This window comes from Accipiter gentilis, chromosome W (genome assembly GCF_929443795.1).
Source record: "Accipiter gentilis chromosome W, bAccGen1.1, whole genome shotgun sequence".
Classification (NCBI taxonomy): Eukaryota; Metazoa; Chordata; class Aves; order Accipitriformes; family Accipitridae; genus Astur; species Astur gentilis.
Genome location: NC_064918.1, coordinates 34,957,604 through 34,981,760, shown reverse-complemented (window position 1 = coordinate 34,981,760; position 24,157 = coordinate 34,957,604). Strand labels below are relative to the sequence as shown.

The window sequence follows — 24,157 nt, the reverse complement described above, 5'->3', positions numbered from 1 at the left end:
ATTAAGGGTTTGTGCTTTTTGCATTATTCAAGTAATACTTTCCTTATCACCAGCCAAGAAAGAAAGGTTCAAAGCCTTGGTAAAGCTTGCTGAGATGACAAAGGGAAAAGGGAAGCAGCCCCTACAAAGTGGTTGTCCTACTAAAGCTGCACTAAGACTAGTTTCTATCAGTGCAACCAGGCATCTAGAGAGACATTAGGTATTAGGCAGTGTTTTATTACACAAGGTATTTATACAGAGATATACAGAGGTGCCTTTCTGTCAAAATGGCAGCCATATTTACCATCATTAACAGTCATCAGCCGCAAGATCACTTCCTGCCAAACTGAGGTAATGGTGGTGGTACTTTAATGTCTTGACCTCTTTCCAGTTTCTTCTCACAGTCAACTAGATAGTTGACCCCATCAATGACAATCTGAACTAGTTCTACCTACAACAACAACAACAAGGAAAACAATAAGAATAAAAGATTTAGGTAACGCTGTTAATAGAGGAAGGAAAAAATTGGCTTGTACGGCAAAGACAGCAAGTAAAGCCGGACCCAAGGAGGGCCATAGAGACCTTGGCATAGAGATCACACATACTGTGGCACAGGGAGTATGGGTCATGCACTGGTCCAGTGGAAGCCCATAGTAATTCCCTTCTCCCTACTCCTTCTCTTGTTCGTGCTGAGTTTGGCCTTCTGACAATAGAAATTTTCAAATAGGCCCCTAAAGGTATTTCCACCAAATTCTGCTCCTACACATATCCTTATATAAACAAACAAACAGAAGTGCTTAAATAAAATGTTTAGGCATGAGTTTAGAGACCTATTTCCAATGTGACCACTCTGAGGGTACAAGATCCTCCCCAGACATTTGCTGAGAACTACAGCCTGGCACAGCCATGAGTTGCCATCTGCTGTGTTCTCAGCATTCACATATTAGGACAAAGAAACTGAAAAGGCAGTGTCATGGATGTTCAGAGTCATCAGGCAGTTCTCTCTGAAGCAACAAATGCCAGCGTAAGTAAAGAGGCTCTGGTGTTTTGCCAACAGCATCTTGTGAGGTTTGGATTAATGCCTTTACCCAAATGCCTTTGGGCTTAAAAGCTATTGAACATTGGTCTGACATTTGGCAAATGACTGCAGAGACTACTGGCACTTTGTCTTTCTTCTGTAGAAAGGGGGGGGGGGAGTTGTATTTTCTTGATGGATAGGAATGAGAGAGATGAGTAGCACTGAAATGATTCAAAGAAACATGCAGAGCCCTCCCTTACTGTTTAGCATGCCTAAAGAATCTGTACATATGTGCTTACTTCTCGATGTTTTAGACCGTTGTTTTCCTATATTCTGTGAAGCACAACAGCTTTATTCAATATACAGTCAGTACTGTAGAAGAAAGAATGAACCGCATCAAAGTGGACACCAGTGAAATGCAGAGGATAATCGATTCTTACATGTTCTGTACATCATCAACTGTAGAAACTAAAACTTATTCTATGGTATTAAGATACTAGTGTAGTTCTGTGCCATTTAAGTTTAAAGCCATGTAGTTCTTTGTGTGTTTCTGAAAAAGCAAAAATTATGTTCTCCTATGAGAAAACACTGGGTTTTTTTAACAGGGACCCATCAAAGTTAACAAGAGGGAAAATTCTTTTGCTATCGTGATAATGTGTGTCTAATAATCCTACTTCACCTGAACAATGTTTTTCGGATTTTCATTTTGATACAGAAATATTAAAGAGCATTGTTTGCTCACTGTGTAAAGTAACTAATAAAATAGGCAACCACGGGCTAACCTTTAAAGGCTTCAGTTCATCCAGGCATTTAAACACTTGCCAAAATATAAACCTTTAAATATGTGAGTTGATCTAGCAACACATTTAAGCACTTGTTTAAATATCTTGAAGAATCAGAGCCACAGGCAACATAGCCTCATGAAAGTAATACGAGGATATGGTCAGCTGAGCAGGCTTACTGAAGACTGTGCATCCTTGGGCATAACAATTAAAACCCATTAATATTTGAGATTAGATATAGAATATGTAAACACTTACTACAAAAAGACAAGGAAGCCAAAAAGAAAAGGATCAGTAATTTGTTCAGTTTATGGTTAAAAAGCCAAAATAGCCCCCTGTACAGGAACCCTCAGAATGCTATATATACAAAAGAATTTAAGCAAAAGCAAGCCTTCCTTGTTCCTTTCTCTCCCCAGGCTTAAATCAAAATTGTAACAACCAGAAAAATGTTATCCTGACACTCTGGCAATTAATATTAACTATCCGAAGATCATAGACAAAAATAGAGTGAACAAAGATACCATCAGTCACACGTAAGTACAACTAAAGACTCTGACACTTCTTCAGCAGACAAAACTTCTCTTTTGGGGGTTTGAGGATTATAAATATTATCAGCCAGAACAAAAACAAAGTGACTTTTCAAACTTTCTAAAGAACTTGACACTGTGACATATTCAGCTGCACAGTCTTGCCTGTATCAGATACCAGACTACATGGAATGTCTTTATATTCTTTTTCCAATTTACTACAGTCTTTGTTTGGGCTCCACATATGTAAAGGAGTCGCAGCATAGCTGTGAATCCCAGGGTTCTGATACAGAAGTTTCTCCCTCAGCATTCCTTCACAATTTCTTACTATTGCATCTTTTTTGCCTTTCTGCATTTTTTACTCTGCTGCCCTGTGCTCACTGAACCTAAATCATAGGCCCTGTTTGGCATTTAACCCCTCTCATTTTCTGTACCAGTCTTTGCAGATTGCCAGCACAGCTCTCAGTGGCCCTAGAGCACAAACTGGCCCTTGTACTGCTTGCCGACATTCCACTGTCACCGGGAAGGCATATGCTCCTCCCCTGGAAAACACTGGAAGGAATCCCCCAAGAGCTGTGTTTCCAGCTGCAGCTTCAGGAATAGTCATTATTGTAACACCCTCTTGAGTCCATACAAATTCCAAAGAGGAAAAAGTGCTTAACTCCCCTGTTTTCTGGACTCTCAGCAGAAGGCCAGCTCAGCTGCTCTTTAATGGTCACTTGCAGCTGCCAAGAGAGGCAGTCTTACCTTCCTTGCTGTTTGTTTCCAGTTCCCAAGCCTGTACCTCCCTTGTGCTTGCAGGAGAATTTATGTGAGCACAGTCAGCTGAAAAATAATTGGAATGGGGGTGCAAGGAGGGGAAGAGACACACTCATTTCCCCAATGCAGTGGTACCATGAGCCCTGAATGCTGCTGGATGCATGGGGTAGGAGGGAAGAGGGGGTTCTTTCACATGACTGGGAGTTCCAGCGGCAACTGGCACGGCACTGGCGGGTGCTGCAGCCACTGATCCGACAGATTCTGACTAATAGAGTATTACACTTTAGAGGACTAGCGGACATTGAGTCCTTCAGAGAGGTTTTGAGAACAGCGTGCCTTATTGTATATAAAACTTGCTTTAGGTAAAAAGTGTGTTAAGCATAATTTGATTAAACATAGTGTGATTACGGGAAGACAGTGTGGGGTAAATGTAAAAGTAAGTTAAAGCCAAAATTAGGGGTAAGGTCTATTTCCATTAATAACCTGGGAACAAGGTTGATTGTGTTTCCACAGATACAGGCCCACGACGGACTCCTGTTCGATTTGTACGACCATCATCATCTGGAGCATCATAGATGATGTGGCAGTATGAATACTACCTCAGCTGAAAACTAACATATAGGTCACCTTGGCCAACATAACAGGTCAAGATTCTCTGTGCATCACAACTGTATCATAAAGCCCACGAACCAATAGACAAGATGGCTATGACTCGTTGTCCTGGTTTCAGCTGGGATAGAGTTAACTGTCTTCCTAGTAGCTGGTACAGCGCTATGTTTTGAGTTCAGCATGCAAAGAATGTTGATAACACTGATGTTTTCAGTTGTTGCTCAGTAGTGTTTAGACTATAGTCAAGGATTTTTCAGCTTCTCATGGCCAGCCAGGGCACAAGAAGTTGGCACAGGACACAACCAAGGCACCTGACCCAAACTGGCTAACGGTGTATTCCATACCATGTGACGTCCCATCTAGTTTAGGAACTGGGAAGGGGGGGGGGGGAGGCAGGGAATCGCCGCTCGGGGACTGGCGGGGTGTCGGTCGGCGGGTGGTGAGCTATTGCCCTGTGCATCATTTGTACATTCCAATCCTTTCATTACTACTGTTGTCATTTTATTAGTGTTATCATTACCATTATAATTTCTTCTTTTCTGCTCTATTAAATCGTTCTTATCTCAACCCAGAAGTTTTACCTTTTTTTCCCGAGTTCCTCCCCCATCCCACTGGATGGGGGAAGTGAGTGAGCGGCTGCGTGGTATTTAGTTGCTGGCTGGAGATAAACCATGACAGTCCATTTTGGCGCCCAACGTGGGGCTCGAGGGGTTGAGATAACAACAAACCTGACCAGAGCTTGTTAAAACAAATTTGTTCCAAGCGTTCATTATGTTGATTTATGAGTTCTTAGAGTTGTTGCTCTGGCTTTTAAAGCTCTGTTATGTATCACCTCGCTTGCTGTATATAGTTCCTCTTCTACTGCTTATCATCCGTGGGAGGTGGATTTTTGCTTTGATGTGTGGTATAACACTGGTTTATGGTATGATAAAGTCATCGGCTGTGGGATTAACCCGGTATTTGCACTTAGCACTGTCACCTTTATATGGCAGGAGCCACCTGTGGGAAGTTATTGATAATTATACCATTTACCTTACCTCCATGGAAAACCAGTCCATGGGTGGGGTATCTTTCTTCCCCTCTCCTTTCTCCTTTAGTCCAGTTACGATGGTGTTGGAGAATTTTGGAAAATTTGAATATTCCTGGGGTGTTGGGACTAGCACAGTCCTAGCCCTACTGCTAGGAATTAGCATACTTCTGAATGTGGTTCAGCTCTCGTTTAAGGTTAAACAGCTATTTAAGAAGATCACCCAGAGATGTACCCCAAGGCTAGATAATTATGAGCGGCAGGGTGTGTGGGGTAGTATGGGCAAGTACCTAGAAAAGTGGGCACCTCCAATGTTTTGGAAATTCACCCCTGAACAAGTGCGGGATCCAGAAGAACTAGTAAAATATTTGGAAAAGGTATGCTGTCACCCCGGCAGCTCCAGAGAGATACAAATCACTGCAACATGCTGGGGCCTGGCCCATGCCTATCGAGCCCTGTTCGACACCACTCAGTACCCTCAAGGGGAAGAGAAAGTCTCTAGACCTAACAAGAAAACGATGAGCACCGTGGCCACCCAAACCTCAACAATGGGCGCTGCGGCCCCTCCCGGCCTAGGAAGGAGCACTGCTGCTACCCAAACCTCGGCAACAGACACTGCGGATATCCAGAACCCGGCGAGTGATACTGCAACTGAACCAGAGGACCAACCTGGACCAGTATCGGTTGCCCCCGTACAGAAAAGGAAATATACAAAAAAATCAGTTCGCTTAGCAAAGGACAATGGTGAACCAGGGTCATCACGGGAACCGGAGGAAGAGGCAGAACCAGAGGTAATAACCCGGTCCCTATCCTTGAGTGAGCTGCGGGATTTGCGAAAAGATTTTGGCCGCCATGTAGGTGAGCATATTATCACCTGGCTCCACCGATGCTGGGACAATGGGGCTAATAGCTTGGAATTAGAAGGTACGGAAGCCAAGCAGCTGGGATCACTTGCCAGGGAAGGTGGCATTGACAAGGCACTTGGAAGAGGGACACAAGCCATTAGCCTCTGGAGGTGACTCCTGTCAAGTGTGAAGGAAAGGTACCCCTTTAAGGAAGATGTTATATGTCAATCAAGCAAGTGGACCACCATGGAAAAAGGTATTCAATATCTGAGGGAATTAGCCGTGCTAGAGGCGATTCATCATGACCCAGACAACCAACAGTTACCCAAAGACCCAGACGAAGTCCAATGCACACGGCCCATGTGGCGGAAGTTTGTACGGAGCGCACCATCGTCCTATGCCAACGCATTGGCAGTAATGTCTTGGAAGGATGAAGAGGCACCAACAGTGGAGGAAGTGGCTCGCCAGCTGCGTCAATACGAAGAAAATCTCTCCTCCTCCCTACAAGCCTGCATTTCAGCTGTGGAGAAGCTGTCCGAGGATTTCCAGCAATTCAAAAAGGATATGTCCTATTCCCCACCTGGAAGGACCAATGTCTCAGCTATTAGGAGTGAGCGTTCTTCTGCCCAAGAGAGAGAATATAGAAGGTACACACCGCGAGGTGCCCTGTGGTTTTACCTATGTGATCAGGGAGAGGACATGAGGAAATGGGACGGAAAACCCACCTCGGTCCTAAATGCACGTGTACGTGAACTGCGAGGAAAAACCACCACAAAAGGGGATTCTACCAGGAAAAATGCCGCTCCAGTTTCCAAACAGAGTAGAAGGGCTGACTTCATTTCCCATCCTCTTGAAGGGACTTCTGAGCCAATTCTACGAGAAGTGAATACTGAATACTCTAACCAGAAAAAGAGGGGCCCTGCCTCCAGCCAGGTGGAGGAAAGGGATAACCGGGTCTATTGGACTGTGTGGATTCGATGGCCTGGCACGTCAGACCCACAGGAGTATAAGACTCTAGCAGACACCGGTGCACAGTGCACTCTAATGCCATCAAGTTATAACAGGACAGAATCCATCTGTATTTCTGGTGTGACAGGGGGATCCCAAGAGTTAACTGTATTGGAAGCTGAAGTAAGCCTAACTGGGAATGAATGGCAGAAACACCCCATTGTAACTGGTCCAGAGGCTCCGTGTATCCTTGGCATAGACTACCTCAGGAGGGGGTATTTTAAGGACCCGAAGGGGTATCGATGGGCTTTCGGTATAGCTGCCTTGGAGACGGAGGGCACTGAACAGCTGTCTACCCTGCCTGGTCTCTCTCAAGACCCTTCGATTGTGGGGTTGCTGAAGGTTGAAGAACAACAAGTGCCAATTGCTACCACGACGGTGCACCGGCGGCAATATCGCACCAACCGAGACTCTCTGATTCCCATCCACAAATTGATTTGCCAACTGGAGAGCCAAGGAGTGATCAGCAAAACTCGCTCACCCTTTAATAGTCCCATATGGCCAGTGCGGAAGTCTAATGGGGAATGGAGATTAACTGTTGACTATCGCGGCCTGAATGAAGTTACGCCACCGCTGAGTGCTGCCGTTCCAGATATGCTAGAACTTCAATACGAGTTAGAGTCAAAGGCAGCCAAGTGGTATGCCACCATTGACATTGCTAATGCATTTTTCTCAATCCCTCTGGCAGCAGAGTGTTGTCCACAATTTGCCTTTACTTGGAGGGGTGTCCAGTACACTTGGAAGCGATTGCCCCAGGGGTGGAAACACAGCCCCACCATTTGCCATGGACTACTCCAGACTGCACTGGAAAAAGGTGAAGCTCCGGAACACCTGCAATACATTGATGACATCATCGTATGGGGCAACACAGCAGAAGAAGTCTTTGAGAAAGGGAAGAAAATAATCCAAATCCTTCTGAAAGCCGGTTTTGCCATAAAGGAAAGTAAGGTCAAGGGACCTGCACAGGAGATCCAGTTTTTGGGAATAAAATGGCAAGATGGACGTCGTCAGATCCCAATGGACGTAATTAACAAAATAGCAGCTATGTCTCCCCCAACTAATAAAAAGGACACACAGGCCTCCTTAGGTGTCGTGGGGTTTTGGAGAATGCATATTCCCAATTACAGTCTGATTGTAAGCCCTCTCTATCAAGTGACCCGGAAGAAGAATGATTTTAAATGGGGCCCTGAGCAACAACAAGCCTTTGAACAAATTAAACGGGAGATTGTTCATGCCGTAGCTCTTGGACCAGACCGGACAGGACAAGATTTTAAAAATGTGCTCTACACTGGGGCTGGGGAGAATGGCCCTACCTGGAGCCTCTGGCAGAAAGCACCTGGGGAAACTCGAGGCCGACCCTGGGGGTTTGGAGTTGAGGATATCGAGGATCCGAGAATCGCTATACTCCAACTGAAAAAGAGATACTGGCAGTGTGTGAAGGAGTTCGAGCCGCCTCAGAAGTGGTTGGTACTGAGACACAGCTCCTCTTAGTACCCCGACTGCCAGTGCTGGGCTGGATGTTCAAAGGGAGGGTCTCCTCTACACATCACGCGACTGACGCCACGTGGAGTAAGTGCATCGCACTGATCACACAACGGGCTTGCATAGGAAACCCCAGTCGCCCAGGAATGTTAGAAGTGATCACGGACTGGCCAGAAGGCAAAGATTTTGGAATGTCACCAGAGGAGGAGGTGGCTCGTGCTGAAGAAGCCCCGCTGTATAATAAACTGCCAGAAAATGAGAGGCAATATGCCCTCTTTACTGATGGGTCCTGTCGCATTGTGGGAAAACATCGGAGGTGGAAGGCTGCTGTATGGAGTCCTACATGACAAGTCGCAGAAACCGCTGAAGGAGAAGGCGAATCGAGTCAGTTTGCAGAGGTGAAAGCCATCCAGCTAGCATTAGACATTGCTGAAAGAGAAAAGTGGCCAGTGCTCTATCTCTATACTGACTCATGGATGGTAGCAAATGCCCTATGGGGGTGGCTACAGCAATGGAAGCAGAGCAACTGGCAGTGCAGAGGTAAAGCCATCTGGGCCGCCGCACTCTGGCAAGATATTGCGTCCCGGCTAGAGAATCTGGTTGTAAAAGTACGTCATGTAGATGCTCACGTACCCAAGGGTCGGGCCACTGAAGAACATCGAAACAACGAACAGGTGGATCAGGCTGCCAAGACTGAAGTGGCTCAGGTGGACCTGGACTGGCAACATAAGGGTGAGCTATTTATGGCTTGGTGGGCCCATGATACTTCAGGCCATCAGGGAAGAGATGCAACATATAGATGGGCTCGAGATCGAGGGGTGGACTTGACCATGGACGCTATCGCGCAGGTTATCCATGAATGTGAAACATGTGCTGCAATTAAGAAAGCCAAGCGGTTAAAGCCCCTGTGGTATGGAGGGCGATGGCTGAAATATAAATTTGGGGAAGCCTGGCAGACTGACTATATCACCCTCCCACAAACTCGCCAAGGCAAGCGCTTTGTGATGACGATGGTGGAAGCAACCACCGGGTGGCTGGAAACATATTCTGTACCCCATGCCACTGCCCGGAACACTATCCTGGGCGTTGAGAAGCAGGTCTTGTGGCGACATGGCACCCCAGAAAGAATCGAGTCAGACAATGGGACTCATTTCCGAAACAACCTCATAGACACCTGGGCCAAAGAGCATGGCATTGAGTGGGTGTATCATATCCGCTATCATGCACCAGCCTCTGGGGAAATTGAGCGATACAATGGACTGTTAAAAGCTACTTTGAAAGCAATGGGGGGTGGAACTTTAAAACATTGGGATACACATTTAGCAAAAGTCACCTGGTTAGTCAACACCAGAGGATCTGCCAATCGGAGTGCCCCTGCCCAATCAGAATTTTTACATACTGTAGAAGGGGATAAAGTCCCTGTAGTGCACATGAAAAATATGTTAGGGAAGACAGTCTGGGTTACTCCTGCCTCAGGCAATGGTAAACCCATTCGTGGGATTGCTTTTGCTCAAGGGCCTGGGTGCACTTGGTGGGTGATGCGAAAAGATGGAGAAGTCCGATGTGTGCCTCAAGGGGGTTTGATTTTAGGTGAAAATAGCCAAAATTAAACTGTATGATATTAGTTGCTATATAACCCTGCTACTGTATGTTATCATTACTATAATTGTTATATGCTATATCCATAGTACTATAGCAAGAATGATCTGTGATAAAACTGAGCAAAACGCAATAGTGATGGAACCAGAACTGACTCCAGCATGCAATAATCCAACGGTGCACACCATCCTCCTGCTACGTCAAATGTCAGCTGCTCTTCACACTGCACTGAAGCCCAGTTCTGCTCTACCGCCTGAGAGGACTTTGCACCATTCCTCCTGCCCAGACAGACTGGTATGACAGATGGAGCCCGGAGTCGGAAACTAATTGAACTCAACAAATGTTTTATGAACATAACTCATGAACTAAAGGAATAATATCTCTGTGTGTGTATATATATATATCATTGTTCATATGTCTCAAAGGACTGGAAAGGTGGTGATGATTAATCAGGATGTAACTAAAGGTATGGGAACTGAGCATGACGTCAATGGTATGGAATAAGGGGTGGATACTGTCCTGGTTTCAGCTGGGATAGAGTTAACTGTCTTCCTAGTAGCTGGTACAGTGCTATGTTTTGAGTTCAGCATGCAAAGAATGTTGATAACACTGATGTTTTCAGTTGTTGCTCAGTATTGTTTAGACTATAGTCAAGGATTTTTCAGCTTCTCATGGCCAGCCAGGGCACAAGAAGTTGGCACAGGACACAACCAAGGCACCTGACCCAAACTGGCTAACGGTGTATTCCATACCATGTGACGTCCCATCTAGTTTAGGAACTGGGAAGGGGGGGGGGGGGGGGCAGAGAATCGCCGCTCGGGGACTGGCGGGGTGTCGGTCGGCGGGTGGTGAGCTATTGCCCTGTGCATCATTTGTACATTCCAATCCTTTTATTACTACTGTTGTCATTTTATTAGTGTTATCATTATCATTATAATTTCTTCTTTTCTGCTCTATTAAATCGTTCTTATCTCAACCCAGAAGTTTTACCTTTTTTTCCCGAGTTCCTCCCCCATCCCACTGGAGTGAGCGGCTGCATGGTACTTAGTTGCTGGCTGGAGTTAAACCACGACACTCGTGCAGCGCGCCTAGCCAGCTAGCGCATGCGTCATAGATTGCAACCGAGGCGGACTTTTGGCACCTGCTGGCCACGTGTGCTAAAACCCGTTCCTCTGCAAATGTATAGATACCGGGTTTTTCCGAAGAGCATCGGGCTGGTGTACGGTGAGGCCGTCGTTGCCTCTGTGGGGACGCCCACGGAAAGCTGGCACCTACCGATTGCTGGGCTGAGTTCATGGAGCAAGATGGCACAAGAATGTATGGATGGTTCATCTTCCTCATAGTCCTCATGGTCTGGGTCATTAGGGGTAACGGGTTGGCTCAAAGAATTATGGGCATTGTTGTAGTTATTGTGATTTTAGCTATTGTAATAATTTTACCTTGTTCAGCTTGTTAAGAAAAAATGGCATCCCAAGTTATTAAGCAGGCCTAGATTGCTCAAAAACAAAAAGGGGGAATTGTTGAGGATTTCTTGGCTGGGTGAGGGCATGTGAGCAATCCAGCCGTTAGGTGGGAACGAAGCATAAGTTTATAAAGTGCTGTAGCAGACAAGGACGCTGTGTCCTTGTACGCTGGGAAAAAGGAAGATAAGAAGAGCCTGACAAGCAATTCCTGGATGCCGAAGAATGAGATAAGTAACTGCTGGACACCTCATGAAGAAACTTGCACAGCCAATAGAGGATAAGATAGTGTTGCATGAACCGGGGTATTGTACCAATTAGAGTATTGTATAAGGCGCGTGCACAAGCACATAAGGTATATAACTGTGCTAAAAGTTGTAGTAAATGGACTTCACTTGATCACATTGGTCTGTGCGTGATTTCCTGTGTGGATCCTCCACAACAGTACCTCTGCACAGCTCTTTACTGTACATGTGGTTGTATCAGTTTGCTAGGTGTTGTATGGAGATGCTCGCTGTTACGTATTATATATTCATTACCAAGACTATTTGTCTACATCTATATATATATTGCCCAATTAATACTAATTTAAATTTGGAAAGAGGTAAAAAACTGATTATGTCTGAGAACATAAGCATTTGGAAACAAAAAGATAAGTATTCGTCTCCATTTAATGTAACTTTTATAAAAGGTACCTAAGTGTTGACAGAAGTCAGTAAAATTTTATTTTGCATTTAAATTTCTTAGCTGTGAGAGTACTGAACTTTTGTCCAAAGTATTGGGAATACATATTTTCCTTACAACCTGAACACTAATCTTTCATTTCTGCTCAAGAAATTAGATTGTTTCCCACAAGGCAAACCAGACTACTTTACTAGGATGTCTATTTGTTTGCATGTGATAGATACCATCCTTATTCTGCACACACACCGAGTATCTGCTTCAGTATTAAAACTGGCTCCTCTTCTAATTACATGTTCATTATAGGAATTTATCACCTTCGTTACCTGTCAATACAAAATTTGTCATGAAACTGACAAATCTATTTTGCAGAACTTGTGTTAAACAAGACATTTTTCAAAGAAGATCCTATGTTAAAAAAAACAGCTCAAAGCAAGAATTATTCCCTTTTAAATAAATTCTAAAGAGTTTGTACAACAGAACTTGCCATGATTAGCTAGAAGAAAACTTCCATGCATGATCAAAAATACTATTTCAATTGAGAGGAATAAGTAAGTCTGAATACCTCTGAACAAGGTAGATGTGACGGTGTGCTCCCCCCACCAACCTGACCTGTATTTCCCGTAATCCTGCTCAAGCGATAACCACCAGTGGCGATCCTAATGGATGCGTCTGGTCGCAATGGCTGCATCCGGCTCAAAGTGGTTTCGGGGAAGACAGATAACAATACAATACCCAAGGGCGAATTTGAACAATGCGCCCACCTAACCACAATGCTGGTCAATGTCCGACTCAAGACAAATTTGGAAGAAACTAACACCTGTAGTCGCTATGCAAATATGACTATGAGTCAATTATCTTACTCCATAAGCAGTGGACAGCCCAGGGCCCGCTGAGCTCCCCTGCATGGCAGCGGGCTGCACGCCAGGATCTCCCCTTGAGCAGGGACGCCTCTCAAGGTTATTCCTCAAGGTTGAGAGTCCTTGCTGCAACAGCTTCTCAGTAAGTGATTAATAGCATGCTAAACTTTGAAATCTTAGCTAAGTGATATAAAGGATTGATTGTGCACATATAATCCTTTAGGCATAAACCGTCAACCAAGTCTGGGACTAAGCCTGGATCCAGCTGCACCTAAACTCCCCTCTGAGAAGGAGTTTAGAACGCAAGGGGGTCCATTCTGAACCTCGTGACTCAACGGGAGGGTCTCCCTAACAGTTTTGTCTGACCCTGTCCTCTGTGCAGTAAATATCAAGTGAACCTTGCCATCGAATCTTGTTAAACCACTGTCGCATTTACTATCAAACTTTGTTAAATGGCTGTTGTATGTCAATAAACATATTGCTACTTCTCTCTTGCGAGTGAAGTGCATCACTCCATACACAACAGTAGACTCTCAGTGGTGGGTTGGTTTTTTTGGTCTTGTAAGGTTAAAATATGCATTAAGCTTAATGCAGTTTACTATCGAGGGAAGGGGAGTTAAGGGAATCTTAGTAGATATGGATGTAGATTGGAATTGTTTAATAATTATCTAGCTTGTAATGAAGTTAAAGGAATTTCAATAGAAGTAGACATAGCCCAAGGGGATGAGAAATGATCTTTAAGGTTTACATTGCTGAAACTAACTAAAGAGATAGTTCCTGATAAGAAGCAGAAGTCGACCCCAAGAACCAGCCAAGACCGGCCTTGTGATTTGGATAAATGCCAAGGAGTGACTGAGTCTGCACAGGGACAGAAGGTTAAGAGTTCACCGCGAAGAAGACATACAGCCTTCATCTTCACGACCCCCGACGACCACCACAAGGAGGCACTGCACAAGCGCAGTTGCGAAGAACTTAGGGAAATGACTTCTTGGAACTAATTTTAATGTGAAGCGGGGATAGGTCATGCATACGTATAGGCGTATTGTGAAACTCTATGTATATGTAACACTTGACTGTATAAATTTAAAGCGAGCTGCTGAGTCAGGTGTGCACGACTACCCCCCCATGCTGCCCAGCGCTGAGTGAACATACCTACTTTACAATCTCACTGATTGTGGAGTCTGTTTCCGCACTTCACTATTACGTTGTTTTGTTAAAGCTCAAGTAAGCAAATTGTAATAAAAACTACACTTTGGCAAAAAAGATTTTTTTTGAAGTGCAAGCAAAGCACCACCTTTAGGAGATCACCCTTAAAAATACACGCTAAAAGATTTCAGAGAAACTGCTGATCTCTTTCACCATCTAACAGTTATCCTAAAGCCCAACTTTTCACTTGGTATCCACCTTCCAACATACATAGCCAGAAAGAATGTGTTCCCATAATTACACCCCAAAGAGATACCCGACTACACCAGTTTACATTTCAGAGAGTCTACTACATAGTAAATAGTGAAGTAATCTAGAGAGCTGCAATCAAGCAGAAAAATCACTCACAGAACAGCCTGGAAACTGATTACAGAATACAAAAGCTTTTCAGCCTCTAGTCAAGTTACCCTTCCCCCCCCCCCCCCCCCTTTTTTTTTTAAAAAAAAAAAAAAGAGCTCATATGACTGGTTTTATATGAAAAGTAAATATTAAAGTAGTTTGTATTAGAAAGCTAATAATCCAGATAGTTTTACTCATCTCATTATATTTCCTTAGAGGTTTTTTAATACAGCTTCTATCAATTTCCACATGAACGAAGAGGTTACAGCATGCAAATATATTCATAGTTTCTAAGGTCCTGTAACAAAGTCCTTAGTTTAGCAGACAGTTTTGCATAATTTTCTTAAGTTTTATAGTAAGTCTCATCTAGACATGCGGTATTTTTACATTCATCTCTAAGCTTCTACACAGCAATAACATCAAGTATAGCTAAAGACTTACACAAGAAGTTGGGAGGGGACACAGCCGGGACAGCTGACCCCAACTGACCAAAGGGATACTCCAGACCATATGTCATCATGCTCAGCTTATAAAGCTGGGAGAAGAAGGAAGGACTTTTACTCTTCCAATTCTCTCCCATGTCCCATTTTGCGGGGGGTGAGTGAGTGGCTGTGTGGTGCTTAGTTGCCGGCCTGGGTTAAACCACAACAGAAGGCTCCGGGGAGACCTTATTGCAGCTTTCAATACTTAAACAGGGCTTATAAGAATGATGGGGACAGACTTTTTAGTCAGTTCTGTAGTGATAGGACAAGGGGTAATGGTTTTAAACTAAAAGAGGGTAGATTCAGACTAGATATAAGGAAGAAATTCTTTACAATGAGGGTGATGAAACACTGGAACAGGTTGCCCAGAGAGGTGGTAGATTCCCCCATCCCTATAAACATTCAAGGTCAGGTTGGACGGGGCTCTGAGCAACCTGATCTAGTTGAAGATGTCTCTGATCATTGCAGGGGGGGTGGACTAGATGACCTTTAAAGGTCCCTTCCAACCCAAACTATTCTATGATTCTATCATTCTATCATTCTATGTCAGGAAGGTATTTTGGGGCGATAAACCTTTGTGAGCTTTGTCATGCATTGTATAATGTGAAAGGCAAGATGCTAACTGCAGTATGACTTGCTTAGAAAAAACACTACCTGAGACTATGAGCTTTTACCTCAGGGTCAATGTGACCTGAAGACCCAATGTAAGTAGGCTCTTACAGGCTGAGAACGTCCCACACTGACGATAAAACAATAGAAGATTTACCTTTCAAAAAAACCAGGCATATAACCATAGCCAGAACAGCAATCGACCAGAAATCAAGGATAAACCCACACATACCTGCATGGGACATCGGCTTAGAACAATGAAGATTAACACACCACTGACCATACATCCATACCACCTGCACAGGACAAGCATGTACTGATCCTGCATGGGACAAGTACATACTGATTATGCAAGCAGTAATATGATCTCCCCCTTGAGCCGCTTGCTGCCGTACAGGAGAGCTCAATGGTCTCGGGGGGCTACAGATATTTATAGCGTAAAGTGATTGACTTATAGTCAACCCACGCTTTGGTGTATGTGCAAGTGTGCAGCTGTAGCAGTTTTAGTTTTGTCTAGTCCCAGCTCAGGCTGGGACTGTTAGCTCCTGAATAAGACATGGCCTAGATTCCTTAGTCCCTGAGAACATGTAGCCTAGCACAGTTCTCACAGTTTGCACAGCATGGCTGATTTCAGTCAGGCCCACTTGTTGGTGATACCTGAAGCAAAGTATTGTTCACTCAGTCAGAGTGGGTGCATCTGTCACATAAGGGTATGTGGGAATGTTTATTTCAGTAAGATTATCTGATTGAGGACCTTTTCAAATGATATACTAAGGAAAAGGAGGAAATTATAGCCAAAATATACTGAAAAACAAATCTGACAGGCAAACCATAACAGAGACAAAGAAAAGAATCAAAGCCTCAACAGTCACACTAATTGATGGGCTACTGTGGTGGGTTGACTTTGGCTGGACACCAGGTGCCCACCAAGCTGCCTTATTGCTCCCCCTCCTCAACTGGACAGGGGGAGAGAAAATATAATGAAAGGCTCATGGGTTGAGATAAGGACAGGGAGAGAACACTAACCAATTACCGTCATGGGTGTCATGGTTTAATCCCAGCCAGCAACTAAGCACCACGCAGCCGCTCACTCACTTCCCCCCACCCAGTGGGAAGGGGAAGAAAATCGGGAAAAGAAGTAAAACTCATGGGTTAAGATAAGAACAGTTTAATAGAATATAAAAAGAAGAAGAAACTAATAATGATAATGATAACACTAATAAAATGACAAGAGTAATGATAAAAGGATTGGAATATACAAATGATGCACAGTCCAATTGCTCACCACCCACCAATCGACGCCCAGTTAGTCCCCGAGCAGCAATCCCCCCACCCCCACTCCCCCCAGTTTATATATTAGATGTGACATCACATGGTATGGAATACCCTGTTGGCCACTTTGGGTCAGCTGCCCTGGCTGTGTCCCCTCCCAACTTCTTGTGCCTCTCCAGCTTTCTTGTGTCACAGGAATCTTAGCAACCTGTACATTGTTCAGAATGTTTTTTGCCAGGGTAAAAAGAACTGTACCATCATTCTCAATATGAAATATATGGTGTTATTTATGAACCTCTGAGTTTACCTCCAGGTTGTGTCCCTAACCAGGCAGATGTATCCTGGCAAGGCCCTGTTATTTTTAGAAGCATTTTAACATGCTACAAGGGCACAATATGGATACCTAGTACCAATTTGAATGCTTGTAACCCTGAGGCTTTTAGCAGTCATTCATTTACATATTGAAAAAAAAGTTCACCAATAGAGAGGAGCTGGACTGACTCTGTGGGTTGCTATTGGTGCAGACTCAGGAGCATAATGCCCTAGTGTCTGAAGAGTAACCTGTCCCTCCTGGAGCTGTTGATCTGGTCCTCCCCCCACAGGGGAAAGCAATACTCTGCTCTGCTTCTGATGACCTAATAAAGGCCATTTCTGAAATTTCCCTGAATACCTTGAAGAGGAACATTCCATTAACATCCCACCAGACAGGCATACTGAAAAAAGGGCTGCAAAAAGCCAACTGTATCTTGGGCTGCACCAAAAGAAGCATGACCAGCAGGTCGAGGACCAGAGGCTTGGTGAGCACTTCTGTCAGCTCCCTCAGTACCCTTGGGTGGATCCCATCCCACCCCATAGACTTGTGTGTGTCTAAGTGCTGTAGCAGGTCGCTAACCATTTCCCCTTGGATCATGGGGGCTTCATTCTGCTCCCTGTCCCTGTCTTCCAGCTCAGGGGGCTGGATACCCCGAGAACAACTAGTCTTACTGTAGGGAACGGTGTTCGGAAGATCTTGTGATGTCACGGAAAGATGGAGGGTTAGTCGCAGCCCTATGACATGCCTGTAATCCCGCCTACCCTTGTTAGTATAAAAGGAATTGACTGCGCAATAAAAGGTGGAAGTTGGCGCTCTGTAGGGATTGGCGCTCGGAAGATCTCGCGATGTACGGAAAGAGAAGGGTTAAAGGAGGCGGGATGACCGACAGTCAGTATATAAGGGCGTGACGCAGTTGAATAAACGCCATTTGCAGCATCCTCATATTGGTGTCAGTGCTCTGTGGCCCAGGGTATGGTGGACCCTGTGCCGAGTCCCACGGGGTGATCAGACGAATGTCTACAAGTGGTGACCCCGACGTGATTGGACATCGGCGGATTACGCGGGGCGTAATCGAAGGCCTGGCCAGGCATGGAAGGAGTCCTGAAGGTGTTGGACTCATGCTCTAGAGAGGTAAAAATCCCTATGGGACAAAAAGAAGCGAAAGCTTGCCTAGAGCGGCTCCTGAAAGAGGAAGCGATAGAGCGCCCGGGGGACATATTGTCTCCTGAGTGCTGGCCGAAATGCACCGCGGCTTTAGCGGAACGGGCTATGGCGACGCAGCATGGTCCGGAGTTAAAGACGTGGGGGCGGATTAGGGCGATTTTCAGGAAAGTGCGGGAGGAGGGCTTAACATGGAAGGAAGCAAAGAGATTGATGCACGCGCAGGCGGATCGGGGCGTGCAGGCGGATGGGGAGGCGCGGACAGAAGGGCTAACGGAGGTAGCGGAGCAGACGCCTCTGGTGCTCCCAGTGCAGCCGTCGGCACCGGCCGAACCACCGGGATACCCTTGGGAGGAGTTTGAACGGGAGCGTGAACGGGCGAGAGAGGAGGAGCGGGAGAAAGAGCGACAGTTAATTCAGGAGGCAGAGGAACCCGTGGCTGAGCAAAGGAGACGGGAGAAGGAGAGGCAGAGACTAGAGGAGGCGGAGAGGGCTGTGATGAAGGGATCGGAAAAGGAGCAGGTAGAGGAGGGAGCGGTTCCCCTGTATGATCCGGAGGATTGGGTGCCGGGACGTGTTTTGCGAACCGCGCCACAAGCTCACCCTAAGATGGCGCCGACATCCGCTTTCTCCCCGGATGTCTCTCCGGAGGTCGGGAGAGGCGGAGCACGGCCAAAGGAAGGAGGAAGGAAAGTCAGGACACCCCCTCTTACGCGCGTAGCGGAAGAGGAAGAGAGTGGGCCGGACTCAATCGAGGGGTCGGCTCAACGGTTAGAGGAGGCGTGGCAACTGGTGGGCGGAAACCGCTGTCGTCCGCCGCACGCAGCGATAAAACAAAAGGCTATCTCCGGCTGTAAGGCGCAGTCGGCAGCAGCCAGTGAAAAGGCAACGCCTATGCCTTTAATACCTGCGCCCGACCCAGCTACAGATCCGCTGCAGATGTTGCAGCGAGTAGTAGAGGAGATACAGGAGCAGGTGAAGCAACAGCGGCAGCTGCTACAAGCAGCTGGGGAACAGAAAGGAGTTCCCGATTCACCGAAGGTCACGTTGCCAGACTGGAAAATTGTAGCAAAGGAATGTGTTATGGACGGCATACGTTTTGAAGGACCCCCTTTAGTTTGCCCAGTCCGAGCTGGTCCAGGTGGTGTAGGGGTGGAGTGGTCTCCGTTAGATAGCAAGCTTTTGCAACAAGTGAAGAAGGCCGTGGATGAATACGGCTTAGGACATCCCATGACAGGCTCTCTTTTAGATGTGGTTTTTTCAGGTTCACTGACACCCTGGGATTCGCGACAGTTTTGCAGTATGATTTTGACTCCCACTTTTTTTTTGATTTGGAAAGAAGCTTGGACAAACAGGTTGCAGGCAGCACTAGTTGAGGCCCAACAAGAAAGACCCAACCCATTACCTAATTCGTCAGTACAGCGTCTGCGAGGGTCAGACCCTGGTCAGCTGACGCCGCAGCAACAGGCGGGACAACTTACAGCTAGGGAATTAACAACGTCGACGCGGGCAGCGCGTGCAGCCTTGACAGCTGTTGCACCCCTGATGACTCCAAAGGAGCCATGGACGAAAATCAAACAAGGGGTAGCGGAGGAATTCCCAAAATTTTGTGACCGGTTACAGGGAGCCATAGAGCAGGCGCATCTCCCTGATTCAGCTAAAGGACCAGTGTTGTTGGAGTGTGTTAGACAGCAGGCGAATGAAACTACAAAAGCGATCTTACGGACAGTGCCTCTGGGGGCATCCCTTGGAGTGATGGTAGAGGCAGTATTGAAGAAGCAGCGGGAGGTTCCTGATTCAGTGGTACAGTCAGTTGTGGCTGCAGTAAGGGCTCCGGAGCTAAAAGGTAGCTCCGGACAGGTGGTTTGCTACCGTTGTGGTCGCAAAGGGCATAAGAGAGATCAATGCAAGGCAGAGAAGCGTGAGTCAGGAGGTCCTCCGGGGCCTTGTTGGAAATGCGGACAAACAGGACATCTGGCAAAGACCTGCCAAGCGGGAAACGGCTTTCGGGGGAGACAGCGGGGCATGCCTCCCCCCACCTCACAAGAGCCCCGCAACGCGTCCTCCGCAACGGCGATGGAGCAGTCGCGGAACCCCAAGTGGCCTTGGTGTTAGATTGCTGGGACAGGCCGCATGTACAGGTCTGTATATGGATAGTGGCCGACAACATCACACCACGTGAGCTGTGGTGTTCTGCACTCGTGGATACAGGTGCTGATGTCTCATGTCTTCCTCATGGTATGTGGCCAGATTCTTGGCCTACTGTACAAAGCCGCTTAGAAGGACTGGGTGGTAACTCTCTGTCAGAACATTCACTGCTGGCTTGTTGGGTTTCTGCCCAGGACTCCGACGGGTCAGTCTTGGTTGCTAATGTCAGACCGCATAAGACACAGGTGTCTGAGCCTTTACTTGGCCGTGACGTGTTGCAACAATGGGGTGTCCGCTTGTCAAATTTTTGAGTGGGGCCACTGTCTACCTGATGCGCCGCGAGCTTGCGGTATGTATGAAGTGGAAAACCACTGATCCGGTTTGGGTAGAACAGTGGCCCCTCACGCAAGAAAAATTACTAGCGGCGACTGAAATAGTAAATAGAGAACTCAAAAAGGGACACCTTGTTGAGAGCACTAGTCCATGGAATACACCCATTTTTGTTGTCCCAAAGAAGGACAAGAACAAATGGCGGCTACTACAGGACTTGCGGGCCGTCAATGCGGTATTGGAAGACATGGGGCCTTTGCAACCCGGCCTGCCTATTCCTTCTGCCCTGCCAGATGGCTGGCCAATTTTGATCATGGACATTAAAGATTGTTTTTTCTCTATCCCGTTGGCACAGGAAGACCAAGAAAAGTTTGCTTTTACACTCCCAGCAACCAACCTGGCTGAACCAGCAAAGCGGTATCAGTGGACAGTTTTGCCGCAAGGCATGAAAAATTCACCAACCTTGTGTCAAAGGGCAGTGGCCCTTGCCCTGCAGCCGGTAAGACAAAACAATTCTCAGTTGGTCATCTATCACTACATGGATGATATTTTGGTGGCAGCGCCTTCGGAGGAGTCCCTCCGTTCTGGTGAGCAACAAATTTTACAGGCTCTGCAAGCGGAAGGCCTAGAAGTGCAAGAGGCTAAGACGCAAAAAGGGCCAGCCTGTAAGTATTTAGGGCTCAGCATTGGCCCTCATGCAGTCCGAGCACAACAGCAGATCTTGGAGCCAGTCGTTAATACTTTACATGACTTACAGAAATTAGTTGGAGCTTTGCAGTGGTTAAATGGTGTCTTGCCCATTCCTCCCGATTGGATGAGTCCTCTATATGAGCTCTTGAGAGGACACCACCCGTGGGAGAAAAGGACTTTGACTCAGGAAGCAAAGAACTCATTGAATAGAATTGCAGAACTCATGAGTGTAGAAAGCTTGCACAGATGGCAGCCAAAAGAACCATTGCAACTGTATTTGAGCCTGACAAAGAAGGGTGCTATTGGACTAGTAGGCCAAGGTGAACCCTCGAAGCCTAGGGCTCTATGGTGGATTACATCCACCCAGATAAAAACGGCTTTTCAAGCCTATTCAAAGGCACTGGCATTGTTGATTTTGCGGGGCCGCGAAGTAACCCGTAGAGTGTTTGGGAAAGAGCCAGACAGAATCTGGCTGCCGGTACGTGCGGAAACATGGCAAAGGAACCTGAGCCAACAGGACGAACTGGCTTTGGCCTTTGAGGGTTTTGTGGGACACCTAGCGTATGGGCCCACTCTTGAGGCAAAGACCTTTTTGCCATTACTGTGTCTGAAGCCAGTCCTACGCATCAGTGAACAACCGGTGCAAGGTCCTACTCTGTTTACAGATGCGTCTTCACAGACGCAGCGAGCAGTAGTTGTGTGGCAAGAAGGCACTGATTGGAAAAGAATGGTATACCAGGATGAATCGTGCTCAGTGCAGAAACTTGAAGCCCATGGGATTCGCGTGGCTCTTTGCTTGTTTCCTGAACAGCCCTCGAACATCGTAACAGATTCGATATATGTGGCGAAACTGATACACACTATGGCAGAATCTGGCTGGCCTATTTCAGACGTAGCCGTCATGTTGGAAGCAGCGCTTACGCGACGTTCTGCGCCCGTATCAATTATTCATGTGACAGCGCACACGAATCATTCAGGGTTCTATTATGATGGAAATCGTCGCGCTGACCTAGCTGCTCGTCAGGTGAACACTCTACAGCAGGCCCGGCAGTTACACCATGACTTACACATTGGGGCAAAGGCACTGTCACGGCACTGTGACATTCCCTTACACCAGGCACGGGACGTTGTGGCTACTTGTCCTCACTGTCAGCATGCTCCTTTGTGGCTCGCGGGAGTGAATCCGCGGGGGCTAGAGCCCTCGGAGTTATGGCAAACTGATTTCACCATGTATCCACCCTTTCAGCCATCCCCTCACATTGCGGTCACCATCGACACCTGCAGTGGCGTTCTCGTTGCGACTCTTCACAGAAAGGTTACGGCCCGTGCTGCGCAACAACATTGGCTGACTGCCATGGCGTGGTTAGGTTGCCCACACACTATCAAAACAGATAATGGGTCCTGTTTTACCGCAGCTTCTACCCAACAGTGGGCAGATCGTTGGGGAATCCGACTGCTTCACGGTATTCCCTATAACAGTCAGGGACAGGCCATTGTAGAACGTGCACATCGCACATTAAAAGCCAAGCTTGATGTTCTTAGGGAGGGGGAGCAGGTACCCCAAGAGACAGACCCTCTTGACCACGAAAATCATCAGCAACAAAATCCCAAATGCCGACGTTCTGCTCGTGAGACCCCTGTGCACCGTAATGCACGGTTGTTGGCTTTAGCACTATTTGCACTCAATCAGTTTGCCCGTGGTACAGAGTCACAGAGTCCAATGCAGAAGCATTGGCAACAGGCGATAAGGGGAGTAGGGCCACCAGTATTGGTCCGTGACCCAGAAACAGGAAAGTGGGAAGGAGGGTGGCGCTTGGTGACACAGGGAAGAGGGTATACTGCAGTACAATCATCAGAGCACCCAGACTCACGTGTGCGCTGGGTGCCGTCACGGTGGTTGAAACCAGACCTCAGTCAATAACGATTTGTTGTGAGTTATTTTGCAGGATGCCGTTCAGAAGATCATCTGAGTACCTGCACTGTGGTCGCTGTGACCTTTGGGTGCTTACCAAGTATGACCGCTGTGGACAACAACTCTGGAGACGCACCAGCCGAACATCAAAATGGTGTGACCGATGTTTTGAACACCGCAGATCCACTTTACAGCAACCGCTGTGTGTACCCCATAAGCAGGGGACTATGATATGCTTTTAGACAAAGCCAATCAATTACAGGAGGCAGGTGACAGTGGCTTGACAATCTCCTCTCGTCGACCTGGCGATGGCTCCTGTCTTTGATTGACTGAAAAACGTTGACCCTATTTGGAATCCTTTTGGTGGTGGTTATTATGGTTTGTTGTGGGATACCAGCACTGACTGTTTGCGTGCGGAAACTCTTTATACAGAGTGCGGGTACCCACCAGTACACGAATTACTATGAGGTGGTGGAATCACTTATAGCTGTAACGCCAGTTTGTACCGTCGGTCATCCGCCATAGTGAGGGGGGACTTGTAGGGATTGGCGCTCGGAAGATCTCGCGATGTACGGAAAGAGAAGGGTTAAAGGAGGCGGGATGACCGACAGTCAGTATATAAGGGCGTGACGCAGTTGAATAAACGCCATTTGCAGCATCCTCATATTGGTGTCAGTGCTCTGTGGCCCAGGGTATGGTGGACCCTGTGCCGAGTCCCACGGGGTGATCAGACGAATGTCTACAGCGCTCACACTGTGTGTGTTATCTGTCTCTTTCCCTGGTCCGGGCCGACCAGTGATCTAATCGTGGCACCTTGATATGTAGCGAACGCTACATAGTGGTGACCCCGACGTGATCGGTCACACAGGTGACGATGGAACTTGCGCAAGTGATTAAGGTATTGAAGGTATTGGCTGATGAGGTGGGTGCCCGAGGAACGGTTAGGAAGGGCCCCACGGGCAAATGCATCCAATGGATGTTGCGCCGGGGAGGCATTGGATCTCCTAGAGAAGTTTTAAGCCCCCCAAAATGGGGAGAGATTCGGGAGTCTTTGCTCCA

At 46.8% G+C, this 24,157-nt stretch overlaps 1 protein-coding gene across 1 annotated transcript in view; it reads left to right on the top strand.

The window, feature by feature from the left end:
* The window catches only part of LOC126035456 (uncharacterized), a 430,975-nt gene extending 407,275 nt beyond the window's left edge, over nt 1-23,700 (top strand). The window contains exon 3 of the transcript XR_007504936.1: nt 23,567-23,700. The gene's annotated coding sequence lies outside the window, so the exon portion shown is untranslated. The remainder of the gene's footprint in view (nt 1-23,566) is intronic.
* The last annotated feature ends 457 nt before the right edge of the window (nt 23,701-24,157 follow it).